Source organism: Mytilus trossulus, chromosome 1 (genome assembly GCF_036588685.1).
Source record: "Mytilus trossulus isolate FHL-02 chromosome 1, PNRI_Mtr1.1.1.hap1, whole genome shotgun sequence".
NCBI classification, from domain to species: Eukaryota; Metazoa; Mollusca; class Bivalvia; order Mytilida; family Mytilidae; genus Mytilus; species Mytilus trossulus.
In genome coordinates this window covers 7,228,487-7,245,441 of record NC_086373.1, presented here as the reverse complement: position 1 = coordinate 7,245,441, position 16,955 = coordinate 7,228,487, and positions in this window count along the sequence as shown.

The following is a 16,955-nucleotide window of genomic DNA, read 5'->3' as shown; positions in this document are numbered from 1 at the left end:
CAAGAAAGCGCATCAAAACAAAACACATTTTCAAAGCTTGGTTTTTTTTTACAAATTGCTAAATTTATCGATTGTGTCATATTCCTGATTGAAACATTTTTACTAAGGTTGTATTTGAATAACGGGTGATACATTTATAACATGAGACGTTTGCTCTATTGACGGAACCAATTTTGGGTTGAAAAATTTGTTGACCTCAGTTTGTGTGTTTGCCTTGATTTGAAGTGGAGTAATAAGATTTGAACGACGGAAAACTACTGATGCCTCTTAAGTGTTTATTCTGCAAATTTTAATTTCACATTATTTACATGAAACAATATTTCATCAAATAGAACTGTACTTTATTTTGGAAAAGAGGAACTAGAATGATGCAAGTTACTTTTTTAATATCTTTATTCTTGTTGTTACTAACCACCACAAACAAAATGTATTGGATTTAGTTTGGTATTTTTGTTATACTTTTTAATGAACTAAAACTATTATTGCGATTTGACAAAAATGATAAGAAAAAACGTACTGGAAAGATATTAGATATTCATTGTACCTGAACCTATATTTATGTCGAAGTATGACAGACAACATCACGACAAAAATTAATAAAAGAAAGGACAAACAACAGGAAATAAAAAGGCACTCTTAATAAATATTATTATTTATCTTAATAGATACGAGAGTTTTTCATACATAAACAATATGATTTTCTTCATACATACAACAATATTATTTTCTTCTTAGGTGGGACACTGCTTTGTCCTTTAACTTTCAACAAATATATTTTCATGGAATTGGTCAGCTGGAAAACAATGTATTTGTCTATCATATACCTTGATATCTTCGCGAACTCAATGTGTATAAAACAATAAAAACCGTTTTGCTAATGAACATCATAAATTAGTAAATTCAAACAGGTCTAAATAACCTTTGTCGTTAATAAATAATTCATTGAACAATGCAGAACACTTATGCCAATCAAGGTAATTGCAATTATTTCACGAAGCAAACATCTTGCAATCCGATGGCTAAATACCATGGAATATTAACATTCTACCCCTGTTATCCCGAGGATACAAAAACAAATCCCAGAGAATAAAAAAAAACAATTGACAGAAATAAAAAATAAACTGCAAAAATTAAGGAAGTTGGACAGACTTCATAAAAAAAATGAAAATCAGACAAACAAAGAAATTATAAAGTCACGAACTTCATACAAATATCACTATCGATATTTTCTTGAATTTGATCTTTAAGTGTGAAAATATTGCATGAAGCTACTCGACGGAGAATATGTTTTTGTGTAAAATGAAAATATAATGACGTCATTAGTCACGTCATTGACGTCATCTACGAAAATAATGATAGACTTGATAATTGTCTTTGGTCTTTCTAGTTGAGGAAGATGTTTTAATTTTCAATGAGATTGCAGAATATCCATCTCGTTCTCAAATAGGGAATGTTCAGTACCTGCAAATACTTACTAACTTCAGTTGCTCAGTCCTTTTTTTCTGTGTTGTGTTTCGTATGTTGCTTGTGGCTGTCCTTTTGATGTATTTGCTCCCTTTGCCACATTTCACATTTAAGTTAGTAATTTATGGAAATTTTCTGTTTATCAAAGCTTGATTAGTGTTTATATTCGTTCATACAATACGTTTACCTCACTATGTCCTTTTTATGTTTCGATGTTGTTGAGTTTTCATCTTACTTACTTATATTCATATTTCTCTTCTCTCTCTTAGTATTTACATATCCTCAGCCCTATAGTATTGCGACTATAACTACGCATGTGAATGGATCTATGATGAGTTTATTCACATTATAAGTACTTCATTAACAGGGGTTCCTGAAACTAATACTTTCAAGCCTATTAGAGAAGAGAGACTGAAAGCTAACTTATGTTTGTACGGTCAATGTCACCATTTTAATTGTTCGAGTTCCAATTCTGACAATGTCCGATGTTTTAAATCTTTAAATGCCAGTATAGCGGTCTTATAGTTCGTTGCTGTGTGTGTAACACATGTTGTGTTTCTGTTGTGTCGAATTTCTCTTATTTTTGTTGCGTTTCCCTCAGTTTTAGTTTGTGACCCGGATTGGTTTTTTTCTCTATCGATTTGTGATTTTACTACTGTTGCCTTTATTTATATGTTAAATTACCGATTGTGTACCATACCTTATAACGAAATTTTAAATGAGTGCAGTGGACAGCATGCAAAGAAGGAGACTTGCAGACAATCTCTGAAAATTCCGAGTTACGATTATCATCGCGAATTTTTCAACGGCAATTTTCAAAGCGGTAAGACAAATCCAGTGCACCGCTACGATTCAAATATGATGTTATGGTACAGAAAAACTTTGCAGCTATTGACAAAAAATTACTGTAAAGATTTTACCTATATCTGCCGTCGCCATATTGGGATAATCGTAATTCCAGATACGATTATCTCTTTAACACCAGTGAATTTGTAGTTTGTTATAATCAAACATTTTGTTGTGTTTTATTATGTTCTCAATGAATTTTTAAAAGAGTTTTGGACATCTTTAAGCTGTATTGACACTTAATAGAAATTAAACCCTAAAAAACAACGTTACTTTAAAAAAAAAATTGCTAAATTTTTCACGGGTTCACCTGAACATAAAGCATTTCTTTTCTATGCAAGGCTTAATAACACAAAACACAAATATACTATCGGATGTAGGTTTGCAGCATCCAGTTATTTTAATAATTTCATTCGGAACATAATAACATGTGAAAAAAAACAATTTAGAATGGCAGGTGTTACGCCAACAAACAGTCCATATCACATTTTCTTCACTAGAAGTATGATCAACAGCCTGAACAATCTACAAAATATAATTACAAAAATTAGAAACAATTCACAACTACATGTAAATGAATGAAAAGAGAAAATTGATTAAATACTGTAACTTTGGACAGTATACATGTGCATCTTTTGAATTGTACAATTCTATAAGAATAATCTTAATACTGACGTGTGAAAAAAAGTACCTATAAAACAACAATTGTTTTTGTTTCAAAACAAAAAAATAAATAAAAGTCAAACAGACCTTAACAGCAATTGAATTAAACGTGTAGACTGATTGAATGCAAACCGTCGAATGATTTAATTCCCGCTTAGGTATGCACGGGTGAATCCACCCGTGTAAATTACTACGCATAACGGTATTCGTTAAGCCTTATAACGAAAAGAAATTTATTTATGTTCTTTTTCATGGGTTCAACCGAACATAAAGACGGCGCGCACAAAGTTGACGGCCACTGTAAAATGCGCTTTTAAAAGTAACTTTATACAACCGTGTTACACAGATATATTAAATAGGAAGTTTTTTTTATGATAAAATGACTGGAACCAGCTATATTATTCCATATAATTAAAAAGGTTACCAAAATAAGATTTATAAAGAATGAAACGAACATGAAAAAAACGGCAATAATATGTGTAACTTGTTACATTAAATAATCATAATGTAGACTTTTTGACCTGAAATTTGTACGAATTCAACGTATATTCCTGTATTTTCATACAATATTTTTTATCTGGATTCGGACTATGGCGTCATACGATCTTCAACTAAAAAAATCAAAATCGGCCATTGTGGATCAGTTTGGAGTGCAGGTAGGTATGTGTAAAAAGAAGAAATTTGGAGGGATTAATATTAGCAAATGGAAGAATCGGTGAAAAAAATATGTACTTGCTATTTTTTTATTTCGAAATGACTCGATATTCCAAATGTGCATAACAAGAGGTTTAAAAAAATCTGCAAAATATGAATGGTTCGATAGTCCAGGCCGAACATCTGAGTTTTTTAAATGTCCAGCGATTATGTTACAGTTTAAAGAAATGACGTTTTAACGCTATTTTTTGAATAGGGTCTACGACATAGTCGCTTTTTATTTCCTTTACACTGCTCTTACCATATATTTTCTTAGATTTTCAGAATGTGCATTTGCTGTACTTTGTTGTTCGAAAAAAAATAAACATGTTGAACGTTTATTTTTAAAATTATGTGATAAACTACGTGTCCAGTGTGTTTGTTACGCGTACGTTTTCTGGGGGGAAAATGCCGACGTCGTAAATGATTTTTAGCTATTTGAAGACGTTACGTTTGTGGACTTTGTGCACGCCGTTAAAGCATTTCTTTTCTATACAAGGCTTAATAACACAAAACAAAAATATACTATCGGATGTAGGTTTGCAGCATCCAGTCGAGACAAAAGGCGAAAGAGTGCCAAGGTATAAGAAACAGAAGTTGCTTTCACCTATCCGTCTTTAGCATTTTAGGATCGCCAACGGCCTGAACTTGGAAAAGCCTATCTGAAACACCGTTGTTTGCGGCGTGAGAAGCGCCTCCTCTTCGTTACTATGCAAACTAAATTTTTTTTGTCTAACCCTATTGCGCTTAAAGCTTCTCTGGCTCTAGTATAAGATTAAGGCTTATATATTTTAATCAATACTAAGATATCTTCTTGGGGCTGCAAAGAACAAAAATGTACTCCGAAGAATCAATCTTAAGACTTGCTAATCTAAAAGTGAATAAGTCGGTATATGAGTACTTGCTATCATAACTATACTACCTTGTCAATAAATATCGGTCTTGCTATTGTAAATTATAGTTACAACGTGTGTTTTATGAAAACTTATATCACTCATTATTATAAGCGAGAGTTCTTTGTATCTAAAAAATTAGCTAAAGCCAATTATAACATACAAAGCAAAATACAGTTGGACATGTTAGAATTATCATGATACAGGTTAAATAGAAAGTTAAATTCTTTCTTTTGTATGGGTTTCGCCTATCCTTCAAGTACAGAGAATCACGACTAGGTCCGTGATACAAGCGGCCAGGTCCGCATATTAAACACATGTACACTGTACAATATACAGTTACAATACCAAAAAACATTAAGCAGCAAGGTCCACATAAAGAAATTTTTACTCAAAATTATTTAATTCATTTTAGCATCAAGTTTCTATACAAACATGGAAAGATATGCAGTATCGTATCCTTCAAGGACAGAAAATCACGGCCAGGTCCGTGATACAAGCGGCCAGGTCCGTGATACAAGCGGCCAGGTCCGCATATTTAACACATATACACTGTACAATCTACAGTTACAATATCAAAAACAAAAAAGAATCAAGGTCCGCATAAAGAAATTTTTACTCAAAATTAATTAATTCACTTTAGCATCAAATTTCTATACAAACATGTAGAGGTATGCACTATCATATCCTTCAAGGACAGAAAATCACGGCTAGGTCCGTGATACAAGCGGCCAGGTCCGCATATTTCGCACATGTACACTGTACAATCTACAGTTACAATATCAAAAAACAAAAAAGTATCAAGGTCCGCATATATTCATTTTATCATCAAGTTTCAATACAAGGAAAGATATGCAATATCCTATCCTTCAAGAACAGAAAATCACGGCCAGGTCCGTGATACAAGCGGCCAGGTCCGCATATAAAACACATGTACAAGACATGAAACGATATGCAAAATCCTATCCTTTTAGGACAAAGCATCACGACCAGGTCCGCATATTAAACACCTGTACACTGTACAATCTACAGTTACAATATCAAAAAATTAAAAAGCGGCAAGTTCCGCATAAAGAATTTTTTCTCGAAATTCATTCATTCACTTTAGCAACAAGATTCAATGCAAGCACATTTGAAATAAACCTATATTCGTTTCAAAACCGAATTCTCAGCACATCCCCCGTTGAAAAAATTAGAAGGGGTTTCATACTCAACAAAGTCTTGCAACAAACAAACATGCCGGTGTCAACAGACTCCAATATCGGTCAGAAAACTGTCGATTTCAAGTAAGGGATACCCGATTTACCGTTAGCTTTACATTTAACTGAATATGTTTTACAGTGTAAGCTATTAACGATACATTGACAAGAGCAAATTATTATCGATTGACCAGTCAAACGTGAATGCATCGATTATAAAAATATACCTTTTGTCAAAGAATAAAAAAACTTTGAATTATATAGTGGGAGTTAGCATTGTCACTTTTAGCAAACCGATCTAAGCTAAAAGGTCCCAATATTTTATTAAAATAATGGAAAATTCTGTCCGACAACGACCAATTGTCAAAATCATATATTTTCTTATACTGATCCGCGGTAGTGTTCAAAGTTCTTGGTATCTACTCAATTTTCAAACACACCGAGTTTTCTATACAAAAATAAAAAATCTCCATAGCTAGATTGTGCAAATCCAGTTTCATACTGCCAGCTTTGGATATTTTAGCTACGTTTTGTTAATCTGTGAGTAGTTTAAAAATTTATTTTAAAATGATCCGGAAAACTTTCCAAGTCAAAATCACTGCCCTAAATTCTCGCCAAGTTGACCTTGAGATTTTAGTGAGACACAAGATCGAGCTTAACTCTATAGAGTACCAAGAGGATCGATCATTGTCAAAATTCAACATACATTACCTAATGCGGGTGATAGTGCAATGAGTTTACAAATATCCGCTGCAACTTTCCTTGCAGTCGTATTACAAAGATTTATAAGTGCTAAAACAATACTATTCAAAATATTCATACAGTTTCTGTTCAGGTACACTTAAATTACCCTTATGTAAATCCCATACAAAACCAAGCCAGTATATACTTTTGTATGGCTTCCACACACTTTTTCCATAATTTGTCAAAAACACAGCTGACAATATAAATCAGACAATACTTCTTTTGACACTTTAAAGGTTCATCATAACAAACGGACACATATGCCTGTATTTACATGCCAAAAATTACTCTGAGTACAGACTTACCTGTGAAGTTGGAAAAGTTTTAATGCCTAGCATCCACTAGATATGAAAAAGTTAAATCCAATTTGTGTTTCAGAAAGATTAAATCTCTTTTGGATTTAGATGGGCATTTTTTTTCCTTCATGCAAAAGGTGTGAAAATTGACTAAGTTGTGGAACAACTATGAGATGCTCCCTCAGGTAAAAAACCGGTTTGTTTTGTTTTCATTGTCCTTAATTGACCATAGACACCAGGTATCTTCACAACTATAGGTGAGTTAAAGAGTTTATCTGAGTCAGTGAGTGGACAGTATCAAAGTAATGCAGGTGTTTGTTTATTTTTGCACCTTCTGAAGAAAGGAAAAAAAATGCCCAGCAAAAACCAAGAAAGATTTTATCTTTCTTAAACACACGATGCATTTAACTTTTATATATCTAGTGGATGCTAGGCATTAAAACTTTTCAAACAGCACATGTAAGTCTGTACACAGAGTAGTTTTTGAGGTAAAAATACCGCCATATTTGTCCATTTGTTATGATGAACCTTAACATGAATTGTTCAGTATTTCAAATCCAAGGCCATAATCTAGATATACAATTATATTGAATCCTTTACTATGCCAATATTTTACGAGAGGACGTACCATTTTAGTGAAAATGTAGCAAGCTGAGCTCAGCAGAAAAGACAAAGCTAAAGTGTTATATTTAACTTTATTTCTATGAAAACCCAAGAAACTTTTGTGATTCAACATGCATAGCTATATGAAGGTACCCCGATGATGTCATGAATCAAACTTAAATGCAAAATTTCTATTTGCTGCAAACGTTTTGGCCTTTTTTACAACCTCGTATTTAAATTTAAAAAAACCATTTCGTATTGAAGTAGGTGTCTGATGTCAAGAATCAACACCGATAAAGGATTAACAACATAAAGGGGGAGTGCTAACTTCCTTAGCAACTCCCGTAAATACCAAAAATACAGAAGTAGGTACATCGGTAATTTTCAAAAAATAGCCAGATTCAACTATTTTTTTTTAACTGAACTCGGCCAATAAATGTTTTTCTTTCCACAAATGTAGGCTATAATATAATTGACCTTTTACATCATAAACTTGTACTAACTCATAGTCATACTCCTATGTGTCTAAACATAAGTTAAAGTCAATCAAAGATAATACCTCATTTCCAACTGCTGGTGTTGAAAGACCGCTTATTTCGGGACAGTTTGACGACCAGTGTCCAGTGGAAAACAACGAGAAAGCATCAGCTGTAGGGTAGCTAGTAGGATTGTCATCTTCACTCCTATGATGTCTTCTTGCAATTGCACGTTCATGACTACTTTGGATTTCCTCGTCAGACAAGAAGGAGAAAAAGTCAAACAGACCTTAACAGCAATTGAATTAAACGTATAGACTGATTGAATGCAAACCGTCGAATGATCTAATTCCCGCTTAGGTATGCACGGGTGAATCCACCCGTGCAAATTACTACGCATAACGGTATTCGTCAAACCTTATAACGAAAAGAAATTTATGTATATCATATTTTGTTTAAATTGGAAAGCCAATTAACTCTGATGATTTCTTATATTAAACATTAGTAAAATGATATTACTTGAACAAGGTGGGCGATGTTGTTTCTTTTGAAAAATAATATTGAAACTGATTACATAAACGATGAATGTTCGAAGCGCTAGTTTGCTTTTTTTAAAGAATTGTTCACTTTTTAATCTAGAATGGCTCATTTTTTGCATCACTGTTTACCTTATTTTGTTTCTGTTTGTGAGCTAAATTTAACTCTTTTTATTTTTAATTTTATAATGATCTTAAAAAAGGTGGGCGATGTTGTTTCTTTTGCAAAATAATATTTAATATGAGTAAATAAACATGATAATTATTCGTGAAAGAATGAAACTACTTCTCATGTGAATAGGTAAAAACATGTTTCACCTTTACGACTGAGCATGGTGTCTAGTTATAAGGATTGGACTGGAGTCGTGATATAAACTGTTGATGAAAAACAAATAATATAATTAATCACCTTAATTTTCCTGTTAATTTCATGGTAAACTTAAAAACAGTTCGATGATTTTTTAACTTGTTATAGGTTGACTATTTCCGAATCAATACAAAAATACTATATCAAAAATATTTAGATACATATCGGTTTATATACTTCTAAAAATGAAAACAACACGTTATATAGATTTCAAGCGTCCGAAAGGTTTTTTTTTTAATTTACGTTCATCACAAATGTTCAAAGTAAAATCTAAGGTATCATTTTTGCTTATTATGTCTTTTTGTTTTGTTCACGCATCGTTGTCAATATACTAGTAATGGAATTTGATGCGACTGTCATGCCAGTGGAAGGTTTAGCTAGCTAATAAACCAGGTTTAATCCACCATTTTTTGCATAAGAAAATGCAGGTACCAAGTCAGGAATATGACAGTTGTTATCCATTCGTTTGATGTGTTTGAGCTTTTGATTTTGAATTTTCCTCGGGAGTTCGTTTTTTGGGGGATTTTACTTTTTACGAACATGTGAAACATCGAACATTACAGAAAATAAACAAAGAATGCGATTTAGTTTTAAAGATCTTATGTAAGGGAGTTAAGCCATCTTTATTGTTTGATAGTCCGGGTTTTTAAAATTTGACATTTGTATTTTAAATTAGCACAAGAAAAGCGTAAATTAAATTTTCCTAAAAACAAAAGCAAATTCGCGGACTAAATTAAAAAGTATTCAACGATCATACCACTGATGGTACGGTTAGTTATGGAAAACATACAGCAATTGAAAAAATAATATCCGCTTAACAAGGGACCCTTGTTAGTCTGTATTTTTCTCCTGTCAGCTACCATTAAATTTATAAGACAATTTTTTATAACACTATATTTTGTTTTAAAAATTTTGTGTAAAAAAAATCTTCAGAGGAAAAAATAAAATAATAAAAATACCGAACTCTGAGAAAAAATTTAGAACAGAAAGTACGTCATCAAATTGCAAAATCAAAAGCTCAAACACACCAAACAAATGTATAGCAACTGTCATATTCCTGACTTGGTACAGGATTTATTTTATGATGAACTTATTCTTCTATAAAAGTGAATTGATAATTTCGACCGTGTATGGCTTACTTGTCTTTCATATACGACGCCGAAAACTTACCAATGAGAAAATCCCAAAAAATAATATATGTCTGTTCTATGCTTCTATGGAATTTCAAACTGAAGATGAAAAAATTCATCATCCTTTGATGGACGTTGTATTGCTTGGTCTGTCAAGTGTTCTACGAAAATTTACATGAAAATTAACAGCAATCTTATCCGGTCTCTAGAATTTATGTAAAACTACTTACTCTTTAGACGGTGGACATCCGATGTTAAAAAATGAGATAGGATGGTGTGAATATAATCTTGTTTCGTTTAAAAGATAAATTATATTAAATTTTAACGAAAAGAAGAACGATTTGTAAAACGAACAGTTGACAGTATTAGTCCAGTCAATCTAGCATAAATTTGACCCTAACCCGAAAGTAATTGCAACAGAAGGTTTTAAAGTTTTAATCTTTAGCATTATACCCCAAATATACACAGAAAAAAGGCCCATAAAATCTAACTTGAGGAAGACTAAAAAAATCACCAATTAAAATTCCTATGGAGATTTGCATTGAAAAGGAGGATAACTCTTGCAAAAAAAGGCAGAAATATCAATAAAAAATTGATACAAAATTATAACTTCACCGTTTCCTTTCATCAGAATGTATAGATTCTTGATTTTTTAGCGGTCTTTAGAGTATAACAAACAACTCTATATGTGTTTTTTATATATTTTATCAAGCTATAATCTAGATTTCGTAATTCATAATTAGTTGACCATTTATTGAATTTTTCAACATGTCAAGGTTAAGAATCTCAAATTTAATAAAAATAATTAAGCATGCACTCTTCTCTTTGTGGTTTGAAGTTTTTTTTTATGAGTAAGTTGCTTAAAAATAATATACAAATAAAAACAAAACCAAATTTTCACATTATTTTATCAAAATGGTTACAAAGCTTCAAATTTGCAATTTCTTTAATGAAAAATGCACGAAAAAAATAAAACTGCCCATAACACTCTGGTTTTGTACACTTCATGAGCACAAGATTATATAATTTAGTCAAATACAAACTTATACACCCATCAAATTATCATACTTTACATAAATTTCAAGAAAAACAAACCAAAACTGACCAAAAAAGACTACTTTTTGCAAGAGTTATCTCCCCTTCCAATGTTAATTTCCATAGGAAATTAAAAATGATGATTTTGAGTTTTCCTCAAGTTAGATTGTATGGGACTTTCTTCTGTGTATATAAAGGGCATAATGCCATAGATTGAACTAAAACATTTTCTGTTGCAATTAGTTTGAGGTAAAATCTTAGTTTGACTGGACTATATGTCTAGTGCGTCACTCTATATTTTCTGACGTCAGAACATATTTGCATAGTAATTTCCCCAAAACAAGGCCAATATGGCCTTGAAAAACTGACCAATCGATTCAATGAACTTCAATGCATTGTGGGCTACTACGAATTTACTACCACTTGCAAACACGTGTGAAAACTATCTACTAATTAAGTGTATGGGACTCTTATAATACATGTTTTTGTTCTGCAAATATGTTTAACGTAGAATATTTGACATCATCGCCAAGAGAGGGACAAAAGATACTAGAGGGACAGTCGAACTCATAAACCGAAAATAAACTGACAACACCTGACTAAAAATGAGAAAGACAAACAGACAAACAATTGAACACATGATACAACATAGAAAACTATTTTGTATGATATAGGCTTGACCCATGTTCCGTACTTGTCAAATTCTACATATGAAATTATTACTTTGTATTCTACAGTTAATATCTCATAATGGAAAATCTTTCTGTATACACAAATCAGGAGATGTGGAATGATTGTCATTTGGAACAACTATTCACTTAAGTTCAAATAGAGTGGAGGTAATTAATGATAAACAAACGTAATGCCTTCAACAATGAGAAGAACTCATACCGTATAATCGGTTTTGAATTTCCCGATTGATGACTATTCATTGTTGTTTCTTGAAGACAAATTAAAAATAGTACTTTTCCTCGATTTAAATTACTTTTTAATTATAAAAGAAGGTACAATATCATAAAATATATTTTTTAAGCAATGACATTTTAGTGACCCAACATTTATTTGACACACTCTATGTCTTCCCCTCTTTTACGAACACAAAATGCAGGGATCCCCTTTTTTAAATATCTATACGAACGTTGTTGTCCTCATGAATATGAGTGGTTTTTGGTGGGGTTCATGTTGCTCAGTCTTTTGTTTCTATGTTTTTTTCTTGTGTACTATTATTTGTCTGAGTTTGGCTGTTCTTCGGGTATCTTCAGCCAATCTTCTTTTAGCACCGACTATCATCATGGGCTAGCTTAACACTAGTTAGTTTATCTGATGGGTAATTGTGTTCTTCATTGTTGTTTATTTGTTGTCTTTTGCATACCTATAAACCTCCGTTAAATCTTCATTCATATTAAAGGCTATATATTGGCTCATTCAAACACTCGTTTCTATGCATTGAAACAACTCTTCGTTAATCTGAGCATTGAAAGAATACTTTATATCACAAACTATAAATATGTATACAAAAAGTGAAAAAATAAGCAAAATTGTGAATCCCGCATTGCATGAAAAAAATGTGTTGCACTTCAGGAAATAACACGTGTTCTTGGTTGATTGTAAACATGTAGTAGTCCATCATACATTGTTACTCATTTATTGGATTGGTCAAACACCAAGGTAAAAATAAATTGCGTCACACGTAAATAAACAATAGCATGCGCGAGGACATAAGTATGCTAATTCATACATATCCATATAAGGTAGTGTACCTGTTAATGACCTACAAACAACAAGATAGCATTATTGAATGCGTCCTTTAAAATGACACATTCCAGGTATATCATTACAACTTATGATATTGGCATAAAGGTGGGAATTCAAACAATTGCCATTGCTATTTTTCTGAAATAGTTATTGTCTGACCTATTGCGCTAAATTTTGTATAAAACTGTGTCACATTAGCCTATTTCGCTTTAGATATGTCACCATTCTTACTGTGCCAAAGGACTGAAGACTTTAATGTTAATTTATCAGTGAAAATGATACAAGATTACGAAATTTATCCGTCTCTTTCCTTAACTTTGATGGCTATTTTGAACTTTCAAAACACGTCTGTCAGATGCTGATTTGATTACTTTTGAAAAAGATATTTTCGTAATTGAGAAAACACAATGCCAACGATTGTGTTATCCAGATATAAATACCGATTATATTTTATTGGTTTATATCTTATTTGTTTTCAATGCTCAACCTCCAGTATGTTAGACCCAAACCTCTACAACATATCTGATAAGTTGCCCACCAGGAAAAATTCACTTGAATATAGATGTGTTTTAATTTTATTTGACGAAACATCATTGTTTTGCTTTATATTTGATGCTTTTTGATCATGGATATCTAATACGCGAGAACATTATATTTTTAAACTAATTTTGAAAGTTTTCTACAGGGTATTTATAGCTACTTATGTTTTTTTTTTGTATCAACACGTTGGTTTGTGTAATAAACAGATAAAAAAAGTGGTCAAATAGAATTTGAGGAAGGTTCGTTAATTGTTTATTATTTTAGACATTATTTAATAATATTATTTATTATAACACGTGTTTATATCAATTCTATCCGTACCCTCCAAATCATTAAACTTCCATGCCATGTGAGATTGTTACAGCTGCCACGACAGCATCTTGATATAAGTTTTGATATGAAGATTTTGACACATTTTAGGAACCAATTTCTTTTGAATTAGGACGAGGTGTTATTCAACACCTTAGAAATACAAGTTATTCAGTGCTCTGATGCCAAATCACATTGTTTTTACATTGTAGCTGTGGTTTAAATATATATAATTTTTATTAGGAATTACTGTAGTCAATTCTGCATACTTTTTGAATTGTATACCCAAAACAAACCAACTTTAGATAAACGGTCACTTATCTCAACTAGAAATACGTGCAAATGACCCTTGTTAAATTTTGGAAATGATCGTATAATCCTACTGTAAATTTGTCTCAGTGATCGCTGTGTAGCTTGTTCAGCATTATAACCATAAACCCCATATAATCTGTTGTTCTCTTCAAATTTACTATGATAAATATAACTATTAATTTTGATTAGATTGGTTCACACAGTAGACTTGTAACAATATCGACCTCACAGAGAAGATGCCAGCCATGTACAAGTACAACATTGATGAAAACTGTTTCGTCAAAAGAATTCAAATGTGGACCAAAATTTGTCTGCACGGGGACGAGTTGTATTGGTGGTTTTTTTTTTTTAAATCTGATAATAAAAAATAATATTGAAACAAAATAATTCATAATTTTTTGTATGCCCCTTGTTTTAGGATAAATTAAAGTACACCATATAAAGCCAATTAGGATTATTGCATGCGTTTTCTAAAGTGAAACATTCGATATATATATCAATACAATTTTTTTTTGGCATGAAGCTAGGAAAAAAAGTTATGGTGTGGCCTTTGGCGCGATATTTCGTTTAAACCTTACTTTGCTCTACATAATTCACCATTATTGCTGTGAGGTAAATGACGATTTATTCATTTTATCAGTGGAACTGAAACAAGATGACGAAAATCCGTCTTATTCCTTGGTTATGATATCTACCTTGAACATACAAAAATGGTCTGTTAGATTTGAAAAATAGTTTTCTTCAAAAAAATACCTAATAATTACGTTGTCTAGATATTTGTTTTTATCTAATTTGATGTCAGTGCTCAACCTTCAATATGTTAGACCCGAACCTCTTTCTTATAAGTTGTCCACCCTGAATCAAATTCACCACAATATAGACGCATTTTCATTTTAATTGACGAAACATCATTTTTTTTTTCGTTTCTAATCTAAATATTTTGATTTATCTTTGATGCAATTTGATCATGGATAGTTCGCTAGTTTTTAATAATGGTTCACATTAATTTATTATTTTATTTAAAGCAAACACGTGTTTATATCAATAATATTCAAACCCTCCAAATCATAAAACTTACATGCAACGTGAGATCTTTACAGCTGTCACAACAACATCTTATTAAAAGTTTTGACATGAAGATTTTGACACATTTTAGGAACCAATTTATTTAAATTCGGAATTGCTGCTTAGACGAGGTGTATTCACCACCTTAGAAACACAAGTAATTCAGTGCTTTGAGGTCTAAATTCAAATATTTGTTATCAGGTATTGCAATAGTGTAGTAAATTTTGCATCTTTTGTAAATGAAGATCCAAAACAAACCAACTTTTGACATACGGTCTCATCTCTTAGTAGCTAGAAATAAGTGATTGAGACCTATAATTATTTCACTATAAATTAAGTTAAATCTGACTTTGAAAAAAAATAATTTTGATAGAATTGACGTCTTTATGTACAAAAGCTGGTTTGTGTTCCCCCTTTTGAAGCGTGTTCAACATTCTAAACATTACCCCATGTAATCTGCTGTTCTCCTCTATTCATTATGAATGTGACACAATTAATTTTTTGATTAACGTAGACTAATGAAAACTGCGTCATCACATAGAAGATCGCTACACACGTAAAAGTCTAACATAAATGAACACTTTTTTTGTCACCATAATCTCAATGAGGACCAAATATGTCGGCGCAGTGACGAGTTGTAGTGTGTTTTTTTTTCAATGAATTTGATGATTAAAAAAATATGGAAACAAAATAATTCATAATTTTTGGTACGCACCTTTATCAGGATGAATTAAAGTACACGATATCTTCGTAGTAAAAGACGTTAACATTGTCAAACTTAAATTAAAGTGTCAATTTTATACACTCAAAGATGATTTGATTATAATAATACACTTTGTTATTCAATATACGGGTATACAGTTTCAGTACAATAGTACAATAGTACAATGTAAGTACTTTATATACAGTTGCAGTACAATGTTACATCAGAAGTACTCTATATTTTATTACGGTGCAATAGAACATTGTTAATACTAGACACTTTGTTGCAGAAGATTAGTGCGTTGTTACTGCATATTTAGTTTCAGTACAACACTACATTGTTACTTCACTATAGTTAGATTAACAAATGATTACGAATTATGAGAATTCTATAAGGTTTCGAAATATTTATTCTGCAGGGTGTCACCCTTAAAACAGTTTTTATTAGAGTTCGGGTAATTTGATAAAGCCAGCTTTTGCTTCAAGAAAGGGCAACTTGTTTTTATTTCTATGTCATCTCTGTTATTAGTCGAATATGATAAAAAGAGGTAGTTGGAATAAATCTCATAATGAATCTCATTTGACAACTGAATCTAAATTTACATGTGCTAACCTTGCATTGTTTCAATAGAAACATAAAAACGACCATACAGTATAAAACAACACCCAATTATAATGTCGTTTATCTGATGCTAATATTTTCACAACTTATTTTTTTGTGCTTTATTCCTTTTTTTTTTATGGCGGGGGGGATTTTTTTATTAACATAAATTATGTATAATTCCATGTAGGTGAGCGTCAAAACTTGAAAAATCGTTTCGTATTGATCTGTCGAGTTAATCGATTTACATCAGCGTTTTTTACATTTTGTGTTCATGTTGTGGTTTGTTACCACTAAACCAGATTAGCGGGAGGTTTGGGCGCCCACAGACATGTTTAATCCCGCCATGTTTTGTATGTGCTCTACCCAAAAGTTTGTAATTCAGTGTTTGTCGTTGGTTCATGTATGTCATATTTGTTTTTTAAATATTTTTTTTTTTTTTAACTTTTATAAATAAGAACGTTGGCTTTCTCTTTTGAATTATGCGACAATTTTCATTTTTGAGGTTTTTTACAGTATAAGGTATTATTTTTTCTCGTTAGCATGTAATACTTGTTAATTAGCATTAATTGCCAATCCATCTTTACATGGCAAATGGTAGTTGCACTTATTGAAACAGCAAAACGACTTCAAATGTCGTCATGCGTTTTGACGTTTTCTTAGGAACTTTCAAATTAACACAAACATGTTTTGCCGCTGAAAGTACTTGTTTGTACACAACTATTA